Source organism: Podarcis cretensis, assembly GCF_951804945.1.
Source record: "Podarcis cretensis genome assembly, chromosome: 9".
Classification (NCBI taxonomy): Eukaryota; Metazoa; Chordata; class Lepidosauria; order Squamata; family Lacertidae; genus Podarcis; species Podarcis cretensis.
In genome coordinates, this window is record NC_137178.1 from 17,309,379 (window position 1) to 17,331,282 (window position 21,904).

The following is a 21,904-nucleotide window of genomic DNA, read 5'->3' on the forward strand; positions in this document are numbered from 1 at the left end:
AACCTAAGCTCCCAATATTGTTTGAGAGTATGTGTGTGCTTTAAATGTATGGTGTGTATGCATTCTGGATGAATTGATTCCAAAAACTCCATTACCCTCTCTTCCCAGTTTTGAGGCTATCCTTCATGCAAAATATGGAACAGGGTGGGGTAGAGGGGAAGAATATAGCTTTTCACTCAGTTGATCCTAAACAACTGCTGTGGTTGCTGCATTGGGCTTCATGGTCACAACAGATCAATGCCGGAGAGAATGGCCACTCTCTGCATAAACCAGCAGTACAATCCTGTGCATATCTGTCTACCCAAGGAGTTCAGTGAGGCTTCTTGCAGGGTAAGGCTAGCTCTGGGTATCGCTGCCCAAGTGTGTGAGCCTCAGCTCCTTCCAGGTAACCTTGACTATGAAATGGCAAGGACACAAGAAGGTCATACCATTTTATGCCACAGCTAATTTGCAACAACCAGTACCTTTCAGGTTTACTGGATCAGAACCAATCTGGAATAGCCAGCATCCTCAGGTTTCCCCGGCCACACACAAAATGACCATCTTTTATTCTGGAACAGCTCACTCAACCCCTGCCTAGTCCTCAACTCGCAATCTATAATGTGGATTATTAAGAGTATTCCATCCAAGGCAGGAACACACAAACACACCTAAACCCTTTTTATAACCACCCTGACTGGAGAAAGCCTGTTAAGGAGCAACTAATCTGCATTCAGAGTTTACTCCTGAAGTGAAGCTGCCCAAAAGGTGTTAACCCCCCCCCTCTCTTTTAAGGATTTGCAAAGCTCCTGATTTTAGCACGGTAAAAGGAAAATGCAAACCAAGGCAGACAGATAAAAAACAAACACGCAAACACACACACACACACACGGGTTACACTGATTTGCTGGTCTTGGTTTCTTCTGCAGCTGTTGAAGCTTCTGCTGTGGCTTCAAGAAAAGGGAAGGAGGAGGCTGGCCTGGAAGCAGGAAGAAGAGAGCAAAAAATAATAATAAAAATGAACCTGTTCCACTCTCTGCTGACTCAGAGCTCAGAAAGGTGAGGCTTTCTTAAATCCTTCCTGTCAATCCCCTTCTTAAGAGGCTGATCCTGCGCTGGCGGCTGCTCTCCCCTCCCAAGCCGGCTCCGCAGTGCACTCCCAGCGAGGAGGTGGCACCGCGCAACCCCGCATGCAACGCGGCGCGCACAGCCCCACACTCTCTCTCCAGACACACACCACGCACCGCAAGCGCCTCCCCTTTCGTCCCTCCCCGCCGCCTTCTCCTCTCGCCGTCTTTCCTTGCCACAAGCAGCGCCGGCTGCCAATCCGCCTGCTGCTGCTGCTGCTGCTGCTGCGTATCCTCTTCTGCACTCTCAACAGCAACAACATGAGTGCATGGGAAGCTCCGCTGGTTTCTTCTGCTGCAGAGCTTTTGCGCTGCTCTGGCTGGCTCTTGCTGGATTAATTGCTGCTGTTGCTGCTAGCCTGGACCAAGGCTGGGGTGTGTGCGTGCGGTTTTTGTTTTGTTTTTTTGCTTCCCCCCACCTCTCTTCTCCGTGGGCGCATATGGGAAAATTAAAAGGACCGCACCAGCCACCACTTTGGTGGTAGGGAGCGGGGCGGCCAGGACGAGACTTCGTGCCCCCCTCCCCAGCACTCCGTGGCAGGAGCGCCCCCAAGACAACCACCAGCTGCCCAACCAGGTAGTAAATAACCTCCATGCGCCCCTGACTCGTGGCGCCGCTCGGTTTGGGAAGCAGGGAAGGCACCCTCGCATAGGGCGGCGGGGAAGGGGGCGGCTAGGAGATGGAAGGTCAGGATTTTAGGAAGGGAGGAGAAGGGAGGCTGAGCTCCTCTGGGTCTACCAGGCTTGCCCGCACAGCCAAGGAGGGCTGCGTTATTTTGGGAGGAAGCTCCCCGTGCTTGCGATGTGGTGGTCGCGATTTTGCCTTGGGTGGGCGGATCGCGGAACTGGAGGAACAAGTGCACACGGGATCGAGGGCTGGAAAGTGGTGCAAAGGCTTGGTTTGTGTACTGTGGCTTTTCTTTTTTTAAAAAAAGCTCGCTTCGAGTCCTGCAGGTACGGTAGATCCGGGGCTGGGCAGGCGGTAGCGGCAGCTGATTGGGAGGAAAAGAGCTGGAGGAGGAGAAGGCGAGAGCTAGAAGCCGGTATGTTTATTGCACGCAGGGCAGCCGCGGCTACGAGGAAGGGCTCGCCGAGAGCCGCATTGCCTTCTTCCTGTACGCGCGAGGCGTGTTCGCTGGGATTGGACCGAGCTGGGCTCTCCTGCAAGTCGGCAGTGGCCGCAGCGGCGGCTGGGATTAGGGCGAGGGCAGGGCGCTTTGTGGCGGTGCAGTTTTGGGGAAGGGGCGAGGAGGGTGCGCGCGCGTGGAAGGCTCCAAGGCTTCATCGTGGACTTATGCAGGGGAAGAAGACGCCTGTTTTCTGGGGAGAGGGTTCCCTCCTTACCGCAGCGGCTGTGCAGCAGTAACATACATGCATACATATAGGAAGAGGGAGAGAGATTGGCAGCTGGGAGAGCCATGTGGATTCTCCAGCGTTGCCACATGGCACCTTCCCCGCCCCCACTAGACACTGTCACCTCTTGCCCCTGCCATCGCTGCGCCAGCCGCACTCATCACAGCTATCGAGCTATTTGCCAGAGAACCGTTCACTGTCCATGCAATAAGACATGCTTGGGGTACATGTGTCATATTGCGGTGTGCATGGGGATGGTGGTGGAAGAGGCAGAACCGGTCATGATTTGTGGCGCGTGGCCAGCTAGATGTGGCACTAGGTAGAATGGTCAGTGGAGACTTTGTCACCAGAAGGGCACTGTGACCCCAAGAAAGTAGGGCAGCTCCCAGTGCAGAAGGCAGCATGAAAGAGTGTGTGTGTGCTTTGTCTGTGGGGCTAACGCCTGTTTTGCCCAGGTGTCACTTGGAGCTGAGTCTCAACCCAGTGTGGTGTGTCAAATAAAAGTCCTCACTGCCCAGTTCCAGTTTTTCATTCTATTTCATTCAACATAACATGAAGCAAATTCAGGCTGATGGGTTGTTACAGAGAAGTGAGTTCCTGGAATAATATTTGAATGGGGAGACGGTGTCGACGGGTGATGACGCACTTGTTCCTGGATGGTTCCTTTTCGTACTCTGAACTATGATGCTCTACCTGCGCCATTTCCCATGGAGTATGGGAGCAGCTAGACATTGCAGCAGGCAGGGTAATTGCACATGCAGTTTCAAGGGGGAAGAGAGACTTAGCATTACCCAGTGGTGTCTCGTAATGCATCATCTTAACACGAGCCACGAGGGTGGTGCTCTTTGGCGACTGTAGTTTCCCAACACCATTAAGGAGAGACATCTTGCCAAGTAGTGGAGAGGATCGGTTTTCTTTTCCCATGGCGGAGCAGAGTTCCACTGAACATTCTTGTGGAACGGATTTCGCTCTGCTGGAACCTCGGAGATATATGAAGCCTGGAGATTCAAAATGACTAATCTATCAAATTTCTCCGTCGCAGTATTGCTCACCCTGCTCAGTATGCAGTAACTGTTGCCACATCAGCCCCTTTGTGAATCAGGCGGTGTGGGGGTGTTCTTCAGGAGGTCAGAAAGCATATTGGATAAAATGGAGGGGGAGGGACCGCTGCTCTGTGGTATAGAGAACATGCTCTGAATGCAGAAGGTTTCAGATTCAATCTCCCGAATCTCCAGGTTTGCTTGTTTTTAAAGATCACGTACCAGGTGGCAAGAAAGACCTCTGTCTGAGACCCTGATGAGCTACTTCCAAGTGACAGTACTGACCAGATGGACAAATGGCCTGCCCAGGTATAAGGCAGCTTCCAGGGTCCTTAATGAGATGAAGCAGAGAAAGGACAGGCCCGTAGCTCACTGGTAGTGCATCTTCTTTGCCTGCCAAAGGTCCCAGGTTCAATCCCCAGTATCTCCAGGTAGGGCTAGCAAAGGTCATTGATGGAAATTCTGGAGAGCTGCTTCCAGTCAGTACTGAGCTTGATGGACCCATAGTCTGATTAAGTATAAGGCGGCTTCCAAACAGTGCCAGATTAAACCCTGTGGGAGGCCCCTAGGCAGCTGAAATTGATGGTGGGGGGCTTGTGCATGTGCTCTAGTGGGATAGCATTGAACTAAGAAAGCTTGATTGTAATTTTCTTTCATGATCAAATCAATATTACTTTGGTCCCTTTTCGTGGGGCCCCTGAAAGGTGTGGGGCCCATAGGCCGGTGCCTGCTCAGCCTATTTGGTAATCCGGCACTGCTTCCCATCTTCATAGAGAGCTAGGAAAGCCCCCCCCCCCAAAAAAAAAAAAAAACTGGGGAGGAGGGGTTCCAGGTAGATGAGGAAAGCGAGCACTGGCAATGCCCGGGTGACATTCCAAACGGGAGGATGTGGAGCTGCAAGGTAATAGGGTAGGGGATTTTGGAACCGCCAGGGCAGGAGGCTTACAAACTGCTTCCATTCACAAAGTGTTTTGTAAATTTGAGGCTCTGCTGTATTTGCTACGCTCCCCTTTCAGCCTGACAGCATGTAGTAATCGCGCTTATTTTCGCCGATTTCCTTTTTCGTCATTTTCACAGCTGAATGTGACTACAAAACAATTGAAAAAAGCCGTCTCTCTTTTAAGAGGCGATTCAAAGCTAGACACATTCGTCTCTGTTCCCCCCTCCCTTTTTCCTGGTATATGTTGTACTTGAAGTGTTAAAATCCTCAAGAGACTGAGGTGGAGAAAGCAAGTGTGTGTGGGGAGGGGGGTGAGGGGGTGGGAAGAGAGACAGACTAGGGGAGGTTTTTTTACCAGCACTTACTTCAAACACTTTCTCTTGCTTATATATAAAAAGGGGATAAAAAGGAAGCATGTTCCAAAACCAGTCCAGGGCTATATGAAAGTGAAATATTAATGGGCTGGGAAAGCTTAGACAGCAGATAACTTTGCACAAAACCGTTTTGGAGGGATTCCGCCCTCCTTACAACTCCTTGTGGCATATGAAATTGTGTCTCTGTAGTACCAACGCAATTAAAAACTTCAGGGCTGCAGGATTTGTAATTATGGGGCTGGAATGATGTTGGCCAGTGGGTCATGATAGCAGATCTAATAATCTTTTCCATTGGAGAACATCTGTGATTTGAATTGTTTTTCTATTCTTGGAGGAAGCTGAAGGCCAGATTGGCATGGAAGCATTCTGAAGTGCCTTACCATGGGATTCCATTGAATTCCTTTGCAGGAAGCGTTTGGTTTAGGACTTAGTTGCAACATAACCCCTTTCTGCTAACCTCACCAGTTCCTCAAGAGAGCAAGGTGCAGTAGTAACTACAGGAAGCATGAGACTGTCATTCTGGTGAGACTCCAAAAGATTTATCCCCCTGGATAAATTCCAGCACTACATTTTATGCATTAAAATCCTCCTATGTGCTACTAAATTTATTCACTTACTCTGCCAGTTTCAAGATTGCTGCTCTCTGTACTCTGTGGGACTGACTCTGGGTTGTAGGCAGCTAAGCCCTGTTCAGAGCAGACCTGTTAAAGTCAATGAACCTAAGTTAGTTAGGTACTTCAGTGTGTCTATTCTGTGTAGCACAAGCATTGAATGCCACCCATTTTGACGGTCATGACCTTGGGGTCGGATTCTCCTTCTTTAGAGGATGAGGGTTTGGAATCAGAAGGGAAATTGCACCCAAGACCAACCCCGGAAGTACTTCCAGAAGATGACTCCACAGTGCCAGTTCCCTTCTAAGTCCAAGGATGTCATTGTGTCATAGAACTGTAGAGTAAGAAGGGACCACAAGGATCATCTAGTCCAGCCTGCTGCAATGCAGGAATCTTTTGCCCAATGTGGTGCTAAAACCCATGATCCTGAGGTTAAGACTCTCAAGCTCTACCAGCTGTCACGTTGCCACCCTTTGACTCTATCATGGAAGCCCCAGTACAGCCAAAGTTTGCCCTGCTCTGTCAGAGTAAAAGACTGCTGGAGCAAGGCTGGGCCTCTTAAACCAAAGAGGCATCTTTCAGTGAAGGACACAGCTCCTGTGCCTATATAGGGCTCAGTCTAAGGCATGGGTAGGCAAACTAAGGCCCAGGGACCGGATCCGGCCCAGTCACCTTCTAAATCCGGCCCGCGGATGGTCCGGGAATCAGCATGTTTTTACATGAGTAGAATGTGTCCTTTTATTTAAAATGCATCTGTGGGTTATTTGTGGGGCATAGGAATTTGTTCTTTTTTCCCTTCAAAATATAGTCCGGCCCCCCACAAGGTCTGAGGGACAGTGGACTGGCCCCCTGCTGAAAAAGTTTGCTGACCCCTGGTCTAAGACTACTGCAGTATCAGTGTGGTGCTTGTTTGAGGGGCAAGCTGCACTCGCATCAGAACACTGACATCACTTTCACCTGCAGATGTCACATATGAAAAAAGGATAATGGGAAGTGATCGTCTCCCCCCGCCCCCCAAAGAATACAGCAAATTAGTGTTCTGGCAAAGCCCATTAAGGAATAGGTGCATTTATGTCTTGGTGAAATTATTGGATTGGTGCAGCACTGGAGGATCTTGGGGCTATTTCAGAATGCATGGCATATGTAAATATAGCTCAAAGTGATAATTGGCTGGAAGATTGCCACTGAGGTTTAATCCTGAAGTTAATTTGGGTAAGAGTTTGACAGAAAGAGTGGTCTGGCAGATATAAAATACTGGATTTGAAGTGGTGCAGCAATAAAACTGCTGGCACTTTTTCAAAGCTAAGCAGGCTCTGGTGTGGTTTCACATTGGATGGGGGACTGAATGTTATGATTCCTGCATTGCAGGTGGGTTGGACAAGATGATCCTTAGGGATCCTTTCAGCTCTATGATTCTAGGGAATGGATTCAAAGCTTTTCTATTCAGCTCCACTGAGTCTTTACTCAAAGTTCTTCCATCTGTAAAATGGGAATAATGCCTAGTTACATTCATAGAGCTGTGAAGGTAGGTGAATACGATAATGATGGAGCAGTTTTGCAACTGAGGTTATCAGAAATGGAGACTACAAGACAACCCCTGGTGGACATTTAAACACAAGGTCTAAAGAGACTTGTGGTCTATCCCTCCCTCAGCATTGTCTGTATCAGGGGTGGGGCTCTTGATCTGACTGGTGGGCCAGAGACAGACCCTTAACCTTACTCATCTTGCAGTCCACATTTGACAAGTGGGCAGGGCCACACACCTGTCAGTCACCTGACATTGCAATGAAGTCAGATGACCTGCTTCTGCCTGCATGTTTTGTAAACGATAGTGGTGTCTGCCCTGTGGAATGCCCTCCCTTCAGATGTCAAGGGAATAAACAACTAACTGACTTTTAGAAGACATCTGAAGGCAGCCCTGTTTAGGGAAGTTTTTAAGGATTGATGTTTTTTATAATGCTTTTAGATATGTTGTAAGCTGCCCAGAGTTGCTGGAGAAACCCAGCCAGATGAGCGGGGTATATAGAATAAAATCATCATCATCAACAACAACAACAACAACAACTGCAAGCTAAAGCTCAGTGCTTTGCAAGGTCCAACAGCCACTGGGCTTTGCAAAAGCCAGTGGACGTAACTTTGCAAGCTTTGATGATCATTGGTGCCTGCAAACTCTCTTTTGGCCCAGCTGCATGCATCTTTACCTGCCCCATACCAGGTGTCATATATGATGTATGGCAGGTGGGCGTGACTTGCATGAAACAACCTGTGAGCCAAATGGGGAGGCCAGGTAGGAGTTTCTCCCCACTGCTGGTCTCCACTGATGGGCAGTGTCTTTCCAGGGTTTCCAGTATGAGTCTTCCCCAGCCCTACTTGGAGATTCCAAGGTTTGAACCACTGAGCTGTTCCCGATATGCACTACTAAATTTGTCTAAAAACCGTCGCTTGTAGACCACGGTCAGGACTGCATTCAGGCTACCTTCACGACTTAGACCCCTCAGCTCCAGCTTGCCAACCCCCAGAACTATCACACTGAAGTACCTGGCTACTTTATGGTACTCTGGAGTTCGGGGTCGGCTGGTTACTCGATGGCTTTTCCATTTTCCACAGCGGCAATAACTCGTGCTCCCTTTCGTGCGCCATTGTCATTGAGATGTGCTCAATTCTGTTTCCTTTGGCTTCCCTGACTTCGTGACATGACGTGTGAAATGCAGCGTGCATAAGCAGCTAGAAGTCGCATGCACAGCGCTGGGTTTGCAGTCGGCCGGTTTCATCCATATACATCAGCAAGGGCCTGTAACGCTGGGGTAATGGAAGCTATAGATGTATATTATACACACAATTGAATAAATAACAGCTTAGCTATTCACTAGTTAAATTTGGGGCCATGCATATGTATTGCTTCTCGCTTGCCTGTCGTACTACATGTCAGAGTGTATCGCTCAGATACGGCAAGCCCGCATGCTCCGTATGAGTGGCAAGCCTAGCAAGATTTCCCTTTTGGATTGTAACAAAATACTTGTGCTTTATGTAGGAGGCTATTGCTTTTATCAGAGCCGTCATCTGTCCTACACATGATAGTCAGTTCATAATAAAGCCTGAGGATTGGGTATGAGAAAGAAAGACTTGTAGGCTGAGATAGAGGAAGCACCACAGCATGCGCAAAGAGGACATCCTGGGGGGAAACGCAAGGGAGAAATTGCAAAAATATCTACATTAAAATCTCCCTGTCTGCATTATGCGGGGGGTTTTTTTTCCATAGCAAAAATTAATTTAGATGGAGGAAAACTGAATAAGCTGCTGTGTAAGAATTGTGAGAATAAATGGAGTTCAACGCACACAATCACCCATCAATGATTTGTCTGTAAATATCTGAACTTCTTTATTTTTTAACCTTGCTCTAGACGTTGGAGCACCTTAAGATGGAGACAATGACCAAATGCAGGTGAATTAAAATCCCAGAGTCCTCCATCAAGCGCACATTAGCAATATCATTCGGGGAAGAAGTTAAGGGCATAGGAATTTAGGAAACTGTATTGTATGAGGATGTTGGTTTATCTAGCTCAGTGTTGCCTGCACTGACTGGCAACAACTCCAGGGTTTCAGGCAGGGCACATCCCAAGCTCTACCTGGAAATGCAGGGGGTTGAACCTGGGACCTTTGGCGTGCAAAGCAGGTGCTCTGCCAGTGAGCTATATCCTTTCTAAGTCCAGTTGAAGCTCCTTGTGTTGGTGAGACCAATTCATGAATAGGAAAGCACAGTGGTAGTTTTGATGTGCTTTGAAAACCTGTGAAACCTGTTAATCACATACAAGCGTGGGCCAAAAGAAATGATGGTGCGCATTGTGGGTCAGTGATGCCTCATATCGGACCACTTTTTGTTCTCTTGCCTGTCTTCAGATCCTGAACCTAGGTAGAACTTGAAGAAATAAGGACAAATCTTCATTGTCACCCCACTGGCACATTTGAGGGGTGCAGAATTGAAGTGGAAGAGGCATTTTGGGGCTTAAAAATCCCCCCTCGTTTTTAGACTGTAGCTCAGTATTGGAATAAATGCTTTCCACACAGAAGGTCCCAGGCCCAGTCCTTATGGGTGGGGATGTCTCTTTCCTGAAACATTGGAGAGATGTTGCTATGATAATGAGCTCCAAAGACAGACCAGTGGTCTGACAGGAATGTGCTGGCTGTGACACTTGTTCAGTTGCTTCCAGTCAATGGGAATGCTTCTGTTGACTTCAGCAAAGGAGAGGTTTCAGCCTTGGAATCTCCCCCTCTATTAATCATTCTGCATTATGCAGCCACCTGTTAAAAGCAGAATCAATCGTCGTCCCTTTGCAAGCCATTTGTTACTGACTCCACCATAGGTTAATGATTGCCAAAAGAAGAAGAGGAAAATCGTTTCTTTCTCCCTTTTTTTGGAACGAGGCAGTGAAAGAGTCTGGGATGATGAACAGACTGTTGTGTCTCGGGGAAACAATGGAAGCAGCCTGCCAGTCCAGTTCAGAGTCCAGAATTGTGTTATTTCTAATCGCTGTCATACCATTTGCATGCGTATGTGTGTGTGCTCAGTGTTCCACGCGATAAGAACACCGATTGAGGTAATTCATCTTCGAGTCATGGGAGACAATATGAAGGCTTTAGATAAGGGTGTGCTGTGCACATACAAGAATGCATGCTGGTCCAGAAGCATAAGATGTTCAAAGATGTTTGGTGCATTGGCACAGAGAGAACCTTTTCAATGGCACATTGTGTCTGCCCTGCTGCAGGAGCTGGAGGCAGTATTTGCCTGGCATCAACTTGAAATGTCAAGTAGCTGCTTTATCAGTGTGTGTACAAGTTTCTGAAATGTAGTGAATTTGTATCTAATACTGCAGCCTGCCTGCCAGCAGTACCTGTGCAGCTGGCTTGCTATATAATCCAGCTGAAGCAGACCTCAAAAGATAACTAATGTGCACTGAATTTTGGCAGTGGGGTGACATTATGTTCCGTAGGCATGCAGCCTGGTTCGGATGTAGCACTGGACCATAGTTTAGTGTTACGTGAATGAGCCTGCAAAAGCATTGGGCTTGTATGCTGCTCTCTTTCTCCTCCTTCACTATTGTCCCAATAGGGGCACGGTGGTGTGGGGTTGAACATTGTTGTTGTTTAGTCGTTTAGTCGTGTCCGACTCTTCGTGACCCCATGGACCAGAGAACGCCAGGCACTCCTGTCCTCCACTGCCCCCCGCAGCTTGGTCAGACTCATGCTGGTAACCTCGAAAACACTATCCAACCATCTCGTCCTCTGTCGCCCCCTTCTCCTTGTGCCCTCCATCTTTCCCAACATCAGGGTCTTCTCCAGGGAGTCTTCTCTTCCCATGAGGTGGCCAAAGTACTGGAGCCTCAGCTTCACAATCTGTCCTTCCAGTGAGCACTCAGGGCTGATTTCCTTCAGAATGGATAGGTTTGATCTTCTTGCAGTCCATGGGACTCTCAAGAGTCTCCTCCAGCACCATAATTCAAAAGCATCAATTCTTCGGCGATCAGCCTTCTTTATGGTCCAGCTCTCACTTCCATACATCACTACTGGGAAAACCATAGCTTTAACTATACGGACCTTTGTTGGCAAGGTGATGTCTCTACTTCTCAAGATGCTGTCTAGGCCTGTCATTGCCCTTCTCCCAAGAAGCAGGCGTCTTTTAATTTCGTGGCTGCTGTCACCATCTGCAGTGATCATGGAGCCCAAGAAAGTAAAATCTCTCACTGCCTCCATTTCTTCCCCTTCTATTTGCCAGGAGGTGATGGGACCAGTAGCCATGATCTTCGTTTTTTTGATGTTGAGCTTCAGACCATATTTTGCACTCTCCTCTTTCACCCTCAATAAAAGGTTCTTTAATTCCTCCTCACTTTCTGCCATCAAGGTTGTGTCATCTGCATATCTGAGGTTGTTGATATTTCTTCCGGCAATCTTAATTCCGGCTAGGGATTCATCCAGCCCAGCCTTTCGCATGATGAATTCTGCATATAAGTTAAATAAGCAGGGAGACAAAATGCAGCCTTGTCGTACTCCTTTCCCAATTTTGAACCAGTCAGTTGTTCCATATCCAGTTCTAACTGTAGCTTCTTGTCCCACATAGAGATTTCTCAGGAGACAGATGAGGTGATCAGGCACTCCCATTTCTTTAAGAACTTGCCATAGTTTGCCATGGTCGACACAGTCAAAGGCTTTTGCATAGTCAATGAAGCAGAAGTAAATGTCTTTCTGGAACTCTCTAGCTTTCTCCATAATCCAGCGCATGTTTGCAATTTGGTCTCTGGTTCCTCTGCCTCTTCTAAATCCAGCTTGCACTTCTGGGAGTTCTCGGTCCACATACTGCTTGAGCCTTCCTTGTAGAATTTTAAGTATAACCTTGCTAGCGTGAGAAATTAGTGCAATTGTGCGATAGTTGGAGCATTCTTTGGCACTGCCCTTCTTTGGGATTGGGATGTAGACTGATCTTCTCCAATCTTCTGGCCACTGCTGAGTTTTCCAAACTTGCTGGCATATTGAGTGTAGCACCTTAACAGCATAATCTTTTAAAATTTTAAATAGTTCAGCTGGAATACCATCACTTCCACTGGCCTTGTTATTTGCAGTGCTTTCTAAGGCCCATTTGACTTCCCTCTCCAGGATGTCTGGCTCAAGGTCAGCAACCACACTACCTGGGGTATATGAGACATCCGTTTCTTTCTGGTATAATTCCTCTGTGTATTCTTGCCACCTCTTCTTGATGTCTTCTGCTTCTGTTAGGTCCTTTCCACTTTTGTCCTTTATTATGGAAATCTTTGTACGAAATGTTCCTTTCATATCTCCAATTTTCTTGAACAGATCTCTGGTTCTTCCCATTCTATTGCTTTCCTCTATTTCTTTGCATTGCTTGTTTAAGAAGGTCTTCTTGTCTTTCCTTGCTATTCTTTGGAAACTATTCTTTGGGTTGAACATTAAACATAGCTTATTGTCACATCCAAGAAAGACAAAACTGTCTGGCGTAGGGGCAGAAAACATTTTTTTTTTCAGCCCAAAGGCTGCATTTCTTCCTGGGGACCACTTGCCAGGGGTGGGGGGGGCATTTATGTAAATTGTGTGTTTGTACAGTAGGCTAGTTTCTACACACTTGCACATCTGTCTCCATTCAGGGAAGCAAGAAGCATGACCAGAGTTCAGGGATACTTTTCAGCCAGTCAGTAACACTCAAGGAGGGTGCAAAAGAGAACCAGTAGGATGCATGTGGCTTAGGGAGGGTCCTGACCAGTGCTCTAAGTCAGAGGTGTGGAACCTTAGGCCTGCGGGGCAATTGTGGCCCACCAAACAACTCCTTTTGATCCGCCAGGCCATTTTGGGAAGCCCAGGCCCATCCAACCTACACCTGACATCATGTGCAAAGGAAGGGCTTCAAAGAAATAATTGAGAGCTTAAAGTAGGCTCCCAATGGTTCCTTTGCCAGTGCAAGGTGCACCCCCACCTTCCCACTGAAAATGCTCCTTGCTCGACGAGGGGGAAGTAGCAGCCATGCAATGGAGGCTGCTTCTCCCTGCCAGTGCTGCTCCTGCTGTGGTATAGTGGTTAAGAACGGTAGACTCGTAATCTGGTGAACTGGGTTCGCATCTCCACTCCTCCACATGAAGCTGCTGGGTGACCTTGGGCTAGTCACACTTCTCTGAAGTCTCTCAGCCTCACTCACCTCACAAGAGTGTTTGTTGTGGGGGAGGAAGGGAAAGGAGATTGTTAGCCGCTTTGAGACTCCTTCGGGCAGTGATAAAGCGGGATATCAAATCCAAACTCTTCTTCTCTTCTTCTTCTTAAACCTCTGGTCTCCAAAGGGCTTTCAGAAAGCCCTGCACAGCATTTTGAACCTTTGGTTTTCGGAGGTTTAAAGCAACAGCACAGAAATCCCTTTGTAAGCAGCCTTGTGCTACTCTTTTATTCCTCCTAGGGTCTACATGAACCAAGAAATAGCCCTGAAACAAGCCCCAGGATCCTCTGTTACATGCAAGTGTTCTGTTGCAGATGTCTGGGAATTTGCCGGCAGACCACCTGATGTGGAAAGAGTTCCCTGAACATAAGAAGTCTGGAAAAAGTAACCACCCTGTTAAAGCATTTGGCATCCTGACAGGCAAATGAGTACTTAGCTTTTCTTGCCAGCATAGCACTTAACCATGCAGATATAATTTTGCAGGATTGAGTTTTGCATCCCCTATTATCTTATATTTTGCTGTTTTATGATTGCAGAGTTGGAGGGAACTAAGGGAGAAATTCATCCCACCTCCCATGCGCAGGAGCAAGATTAATTAAACCTAAATTCTTTCTGACAGATATGTATCCAAACTAATTTTAAAAACTTGCTGTGTCTGAGGTCCCAGAACCTTTCCCGATAGTATTTTTCAATTTGCAGCCTGTTCTTATGGGTAGAACTTTCCCCCCTGATATTATTTAATCTGAATCTTTTTCCCCCTGCCGTTTAAGCTCATTACTGCTTTTCCTATCCTCGGTAGCAATACCGAGCAACTGGTTACCTTCCTACTTATCACAGCCTGATACATATTTGAAAACATCTGTCACGCCTCCCTAATGTAATCTCTCCTTAAGACGCAACTCTAAACAGATCTTTCAATAGTTTTCTGTCTGCCATTTGGGCCTGCTCTGAGATGTGTGCTGCTCTTGGCTTCAGACAAACAAACTCAGTTCTCTGTGTCAAGAAAAAGCAGGATTCTGTGCCCTGCGTAATATAATGCGGATTAAACAAATACAGGTGAAATTATTCAACCAGAATAATTTAGGTCTGTTGCTATTACTCAGAAGTGAGGGATATGGAGCAATTAAGCACATGATTTAGCAGCTTTCTGAAAGGTTTGGGTCTGGTCAGCACTTGGATAGGAGACTACCTTGGAATATTCTGTGTGATGCCTTTTAACTCCATACCAGGGGAATGGTGGCATTGACAAAGAATGCAGGCCTGCCAAGTTCCACCTCCAGTGATTGGAATTCCTTCTCACTTCCCCCCACCGGATATTGCATGTTCATATACAAGCAGTGGCGTAGCGTGGGGGGTGCAGGGGGGGCCAGCCGCACCGGGCGCAACATTTGGGGGGGGGGCGCTCACACTCGCAGCTCTCTGCCCCTACCTGGCTCACTCACTCTCTCTCACTGCAGTGCTGGCTGTGCGAATCCGATCTGAGCTGCCGTGTCGCCGCCCACTGTGGAGGGGGAGGGTGCCAGGCGTGCGTTGCCGTGCGGAGCAGAGAGAGAGCGAGGGAGGGACTATCTGGGGGAGGGACAGTGCAGCGGCCGCCCAGCACAGCGCTGAGCGCGGGAGAGAACCACACCCGACCAGCCCAGGCAGCAGCAAGAAATAGCTGGCAGCGGCGGCAGGTTAGGGGTTAGGGGCGCAAATTACTTGCCTTGCCCCGGATTAGGGGGCGCAAATTACTTGCCTTGCCCCGGGTGCTGACAACCCACGCTACGCTGCTGTATACAAGTGGTGACCATTTTTCATGAGGATTGTGTTCTTGGCCCCTGTATGCATGCAAAAACTCACCCCACCCCATTCCAACCCCTGTTCTGCCGTCTTCCAGGTCCAAAAGGACCCACGCATTGGTGGTCGTGCTGCCTATACCATAAAGTTTATTTTTTGTATCCATACGGGCTAGAAACTTACTTGTAAAAAAGCAGCTGAACTATGGCAGATATACACAGCTATTTTCATAATAACATCACCAGTATGCAAAACAAAAAAAATTCCTTCCAGTAGCACCTTAAAGACCAACTAAGTTAGTTCTTGGTATGAGCTTTCGTGTGCATGCACACTTCTTCAGATACTTCTTCAGATACTTCTTCAGATGACTATGGCAGACCAACACGGCTACCTATCTGTAACTATCACCAGTATGCGTTGGACTAGGGAATTCTCAGGTTCTTTACCTGAGAATTTACCTCTGTGTTTGATTCCCCATCAGCTCTGTGCTTTCAGTTAAGTCTTCAGCGCCCTCCCGCTTTCCTTCATTTGCTATTTTGAAAATGGAAAATTTGCAAGGGAGGGTGCAGGTTGAACAAAACTACCTGTGAACAGAGGGTTCTATCCAATGGTGGCTTTGCATTAGCAGAAGCACTTTCCCAAGGTAAGGCAGGCTGTTAAAGATCCACTCACTGTGTCATAACTCTCCTCCCACTCCCAGATGACCAGGCAGAAAAAATGCTTTGTAAACTGGAAGAGAGTTTATCTTCTCTCCTTCCCTCTCCCAGGGCACCAGAATGCCACAAATGACTAACACAGCAAGTGAATATTAATGCATTTTTGTGAAGTTGCTAGCTTTTATGGATTTGTTTGCAAGGCTAGTAAATTGTGTATGGAGGCTAATAATAATAATAATAATTAATAATAATAATATTTTTTAAACAATATTTCTAACCCGCCTTCCCCAGCTGACAACAATAAAAGTAACACAGTTTACATAAAATCATATGCAGTTCTCCTTGCTGGTGTGAATAATGTGAGAAGCAGCTGGCCTAGGCAAACTCTTGTACAAAAAAGACAGAGAAAGGAAGCTCTGAACTGGGGGACTTTAGAGTGCAGGTTGCTTGTTTAGCTGGAGGAAGGAAAGGTTTTAAGTTTGCTCCTGCATTTTTCTGGAAGGGCTGGTATGTGTCCCTGGCACAGCTCCGCTTGCAGCCAGGCCTGTTTTGCTTCCAGAATTCCAGTGGCTGGCTTCCAAGTCTACTCAACGCACACGCACACACCCGTCTCAATACAGCAAGTGGCAGATGGGCAGCATGGAAGATAGGAGTTGACACTACTGTACTGTAGGCTCGTGTCTGCAACCATCCCACACCAATTAAGAACTCTCTGAAACCCAGAACAGTTTTCTTTTTCTTTTTTTGCAATTTATTTTCTGACTGTGAGTATGGAAAGAGATTCAGCATTCATGCCCTGGAGAAAACAGGGATAATAAGTAGAATTCACGGTATTTTTTTTTTTAAAGATGCAGTTGTAATTGTAAATGCATGTGTTTTTATAAGTACTGAGCTGCATCACCGGCAAGATACCAAAGCCACATTCACACCATACATTTAAAACACTGCAATACCACTTTAAACAGCCATGGCTTCCAAATAATAACGAGGGCTGTAGTTTGCTAAGGGCGCTGAGAGTTGTTTGGACACCCCTAGTCCTCTCCCAGAGCTACAGTTCCCAGAGTGGTTTAGCAATCAATTTGTCTTCCCATGGAGCTCTGTGATGGGAATAGAGGTCTCCTAACATCTCTCAGCAGGGACGTGGGTGGCGCTGTGGGTTAAACCACAGAGCCTAGGACTTGCCGATCAGAAGTTCAGCAGTTAGAATCCCTGCAACGGGGTGAGCTCCCATTGCTTGGTCCCTGCTCCTTCCATCCTAGCAGTTCGAAAGCACGTCAAAGTGCAAGTAGATAAATAGGTACCACTCCGGCAGGAAGGTAAACGGCGTTTCCGTGTGCTGCTCTGGTTCGCCAGAAGCAGCTTAGTCATGCTGGCCACATGACCCGGAAGCTGTACGCCGGCTCCCTTGGCCAATAAAGCGAGATGTGCGCCGCAACCCCAGAGTCGGTCACAACTGGACCAAATGCTCAGGGGTCCCTTTACCCTTTACCTTAACATCTCTCAGCACCCTTAACGAACTACACCTCCCAGGCTTCTTTGTGGGGAAGCCATGGCTGTTCAAAGTGGTATCACTTTAGCACTTTAAATCACAGAATTGTAGAATGGGAAGGCACCACGAGGTTCAACTCTGTGCAATGCAGGAATCTTTTTGCCCTTTGTGGGGCTTGAATCCATGACTGAGATTAAGAGTCTCATGCTCTACCTTCCTCTTTCAACAAATCTTTAAAGTGTAGGTCTTTATCTCACTCTTTATCTGAATTGGCTTAGAAACTGTATTTATATATGTTTTACTGATTATGATTTTGTTGCTAAATTGCTTCAGGACTTACTGAAATTTTCAGAAACAGCCCAAAGTGCAATATATTGCAGGAATCCAAGGGAGAAGTTAGTTTCCTCTGCTTTAGCGCAAACCACAGTTTGCCGTTGCACCAAAAACCAGCAAACTATGGTTTATACTGGCTGTCTAAGCCAGGATTGCCTTCCAGCTTCAAAATGTTTGAAGGCAAAAATATAGCAACCTGTGGTTAACTGGTTTGTATGTAATGACAAGCCGTGGCTTGCACTACAATGGAAGTAACAAACTGAAGTGGTGTGTGGCCTGAGGTGGGTGGAATAAAGAGCATAGGAGGACAAGTCTTATTCTATTAGCTCAAGCTATGGTATGATGCTATATCTGAACTGAGCTGCTAAGTGACTATTCTCTTCAGCACCAGACAGTCCCAAAAATGAACGATACCATTGCAAGATAGCATTTCCCCCCCAAACAGCTTTTGTTTTGCATCTTGCACAACTTGGCAAACTGAAAGGATACAGCTTTTCCAAGAAGTTCTAAGTCACCAGAGAAAGATATGAGGAAATTAAAGGATAATCCTACAATGGCATGTGTGTGTTCAAATAAAACAGAAAACTTTATAACCACAGGACTACATCTAAAACTGGAAATGTTGTTGACTGTTGGGGTAGCAAGTTTGGTAATGAGGCCAAGAAAAAATGTGTACTCATTTAAGTATAAATAAGAGAAGGGCCGTAATACTTTTGACTGCTTTTAAGTGTGGGGATAAGATGATAGACAAATCTCTCCAAACAAATAAGGATGGTCATTTTTTTTAGCGTACGGCCAATTCAAAAGCCAGTGAAGCTTGAGCAATTACGTCAGTTGGCACATTCACTCATTTAGAAATAAACTCCATAGAAACCAGCAAGATTTACTTCCACCTAGATGTGCTTGGGACTCTAGTGTAGTCTGATTGATTTCGTGCCTGTGGAGTTTAAGGACAAAATTTGAATTTAAGGTGGCATAACCTGCATGTAAAGGTAAAGGGACCCCTGACCATTAGGTCCAGTCGCAGACAACTCTGGGGTTGCGGTGCTCGTCTCGCTTTACTGACCGAGGGAGCCAGAGTACAGCTTCCGGGTCATGTAGCCAGCATGACTAAGTCGCTTCTGGCAAACCAGAGCAGCGCACGGAAACGCCGTTTACCTTCCCGCTGGAGCGGTACCTATTTATCTACTTGCACTTTGTCGTGCTTTCGAACTGCTAGGTTGGCAGGAGCAGGGACTGAGCAACGGGAGATCACCCCGTTGCGGGGTTTTGAACTGCTGACCTCCTGATCGGCAAGCCTGATCGGCTCAGTGGTTCAACCCACAGCGCCACCCGTGTTCCTATCCTGCATGTAGGGTTTCACAAATAACCCACTATTTTACTACAGCTAGCCTGACTGCCAGTAAACACTTCATCTCCTTCTGTTCTCACGTCACTGGTCCTGTTTTGTATGACCGAGCAGAATTTTCACCTCTCTTCCCAAGACTGGTTAGTACAAACTGGTTGCTCTACAACCCTTGCTTTTCAGATTTCTTGAGACACTTTCCACATAGACTGCTCTGTTCTGCATAGCAACTGCCCTGATCATTGTAGAAGAATTTGGAGAGTATCCTATGCTGCACTTGTAATTCATGTGAGGTGCTGGCTAGAGAGGTAAAATTTCTTGAAATTAAGAAGCTATAGGATGTTGCTGTTGTTATTTAAAGGGACTTTTTTTAAAGGCTGATGTATATGCAGTGCTTATTTGCGTTATTAAACCTAAACTTGTTTTGTTGCTTTTAACAACATAAAATCCAGGGTTCTCAACCTTTTCAGGTTCTGGGGGTACATATGAAAAAAAATCTGTTGATGCATCACAAAATAGAACCATTTCACAGAAGAAAAACTGTCAATGCTCAGTATCCTTCCCACTGGCATCTCTAGGTAGGACTGGGAGAGACCTCTGTCTGGAACTCTGTAGAGCCTCTGCCAACCTTTAGACTGTGCAGTACTGAGCTAGATGAACAAATGGTCTGAGACAACTCTTTGTTCATAAGAGGAGCAAAGATCCATCTATTGGCTGCTACCTCCTGCCATTCTTGTGGTAAGGAAGAAATCCATTGTATGAAGAATTCATGTTGTTTTTCCTGGCCTGAATCTAGTGACAATCATTGTGTAATGCCAAGTTCTGATGCTGAGTGTTCTCCTGCAGGAGATAATTGGTAATAGTAGACAATTTATTTTTTTCAAGGTCATTTGCCTGATCTTCTCTTTTAAGAATGCCTGTTGAGCTGCTGAGGAGTCCTAAGAACTGTACTGGAAGATCATTTGCTGTAGCGTATTCTAATTACTAAGTTAAATTTTTAGCCTTCTGTTACAGATTTATGGAAGGACCCCCCACATGCATGACATTTAATGAAAGAAAATGAACACACTTGTGTTCAGCAACATATCTAAGACTCTGCCTGTTCCTGTGTCCTGTTATTAATTTGGACTACCAGCTTGAAATATCTGCACATCTCTCTTAGCCATTGGGTAGCTGCAGAAAAATGGTTCCTGCATAGATAAGCTTTCCACTGTTGCAGTCATCACATTATTTCTTCCTGTTCTACCAGTGCTGCAACTCATATGTTGTCATTGGTACTGTCAATGGGATTGGTCCTTGCATTTGTTAGAACTCTGTTGTGGAGTCCAAAGTGGCTTGTCAGTTCTTCTCATCTTATGATGCATTAGTCAGACCTGAGATATCCTCAGACTTGTCCATTGACCTACATGCCATTCTCAGACATGGAAGGTGCCTAGTGGTGCAGTTTCGGTGCCTGTCCTTCAGTTTGTAGAACTGTTAGTGGGGAAACTCTCTGAAGTCAAAGTCTAATTTATTTTGGAGGAAGCATCCAAGTTTAAATTTTTGTGATTGCTTGATGCCTGGAAAGAAGCAGGTGAGGTTTGTTGAAGGATTTGATTTGATTTCTTTAGCATTTTGGGTGGGGCGAGATGAAAATTGCTTTCATTTGCCACTCCCTGTCATATTTAATTGGGACATAATACAGACAGGTAGTAATTTCTGCAGGTGTTTTTTGTCTGTTTAACTTGCTGCCAAATGAATTGTCATTCCGGAACAGATCCAACCAGAAATCACTCTAAATTCTTCAAGAAGTGATTCTGCATTCTCAGGTCTGAGTTAAGCCCTGGAGACTTAGTCATTTGGCATATATTTACACAAAATAGGCTTGGTTCTTCTTGCTTCTATGAGAAGGTGTAACACCACATTCCTGAAAGATCAGGGCTCTGCACTTGTCTCCAGTTATGACTTTTAAATGCACATATATATTGGAATGCAAAGAGGACGAACCTGAGCTACAGCAAACATCACCTTAGGGCAATCTTTGTCAGCCAGCATTGGCTGGATCTGACAGGAGTTGTAGTCGTAATAATCTAGAGCCAGGGGTGGCCCTAGCCTAGAGTTTTGGGGGTCTCTGGGCAAGAGAGTCATTGGGGGCCCCTAAAGGTATGGAAGGCATTTCACTTAATTCTATACAATGAAAGTATGCATAAATGTATATATAACATGTACATAAAATGTCATGTGTACATAACATGTCATGTATACATAACAGATTCTTTGTGTTCAATTTTTATTACAACTGAAGCCGAGAATATGACGTAAACACATGAACAGAAGTCATAAGGTACCCCAACATGTAATGCTCCAAAACATGTAAAGACCCAAAACAAAACAAAAACACTTAAGAAAGCATATTGTATGGTATCGTGGCAGGAGGGAACAAATGGTGAATTGATGATAGTTCACTGATAAACAGTGATAAAGGAATTCATTATTTAAGAGTCAATCCTTTGGTACAGAGCTTTGCAAACTTTTCATGTTGGTGACACACTTTTGTAGACATGCATCATTTCACAACACAGTAATTCAGTTTCCCTAGCAAACTGGAGGTTAAACTAACCTCTTTCCAGCCCCGGGAGGAGCACTTGCACGACACATCTACACACTGCAGCCAGCACACTAATGTGTCGTGACACACATGAATAGTTCTGCTCTAGTAGATCTAGTAGAATCATCAGGTAAGAGTCAGTTCTCTAGCAAAGGGTGATGATGATGATCAAGGAGATGGAGCAACACCTCTTTGAGGAAATACTGCAATATTTGGGGCTTTTATAGTTTAGGGAAATGGCAAGGAAGAGAAGACAAGACAGAGGTGTACAAAATTAGGCGGGGTGTGGAGAAAGTGGATAGAGAATTTTCTCCCTCTCTCACGACACTAGAACTCATGGACCTCCAAGGAAGATGAATGTTGAAAGATTCAGGACAGACCAAAAGAAAGTACTTCGTGTAGCATATAGTTGCTCTGAATTTTGCATCAGTGATGGCCACCAACTTGGATGGCTTTGAAGCAGGAGGAGACAGGTATGGGCAAGCCCTGGTTTGCTGAGGTACGATTGCACTGGCAACCAGGTTGGTCTGACTCTTCTTTTGATCTTGAGCAAGGTGTGGGCCCCACCTCCCACCTGGTCATT

General features: G+C 46.3%; 1 protein-coding gene across 6 annotated transcripts in view; it reads left to right on the top strand.

Annotated features, from left to right (window-relative positions):
* Positions 1–911: 911 nt before the first annotated feature.
* CCSER1 (coiled-coil serine rich protein 1) overlaps positions 912–21,904 on the top strand; it is a 725,174-nt gene continuing 704,181 nt past the window's right edge. For 2 of the 6 annotated variants that reach the window (XM_079990790.1, XM_079990789.1), the window contains exon 1: positions 1,527–1,683. The gene's annotated coding sequence lies outside the window, so the exon portion shown is untranslated. Of the gene's footprint in view, positions 1,039–1,522; positions 1,684–21,904 lie in introns of those variants that run through there. The other 4 variants (XM_079990786.1, XM_079990785.1, XM_079990787.1 and 1 more) reach the window with 4 other exon arrangements.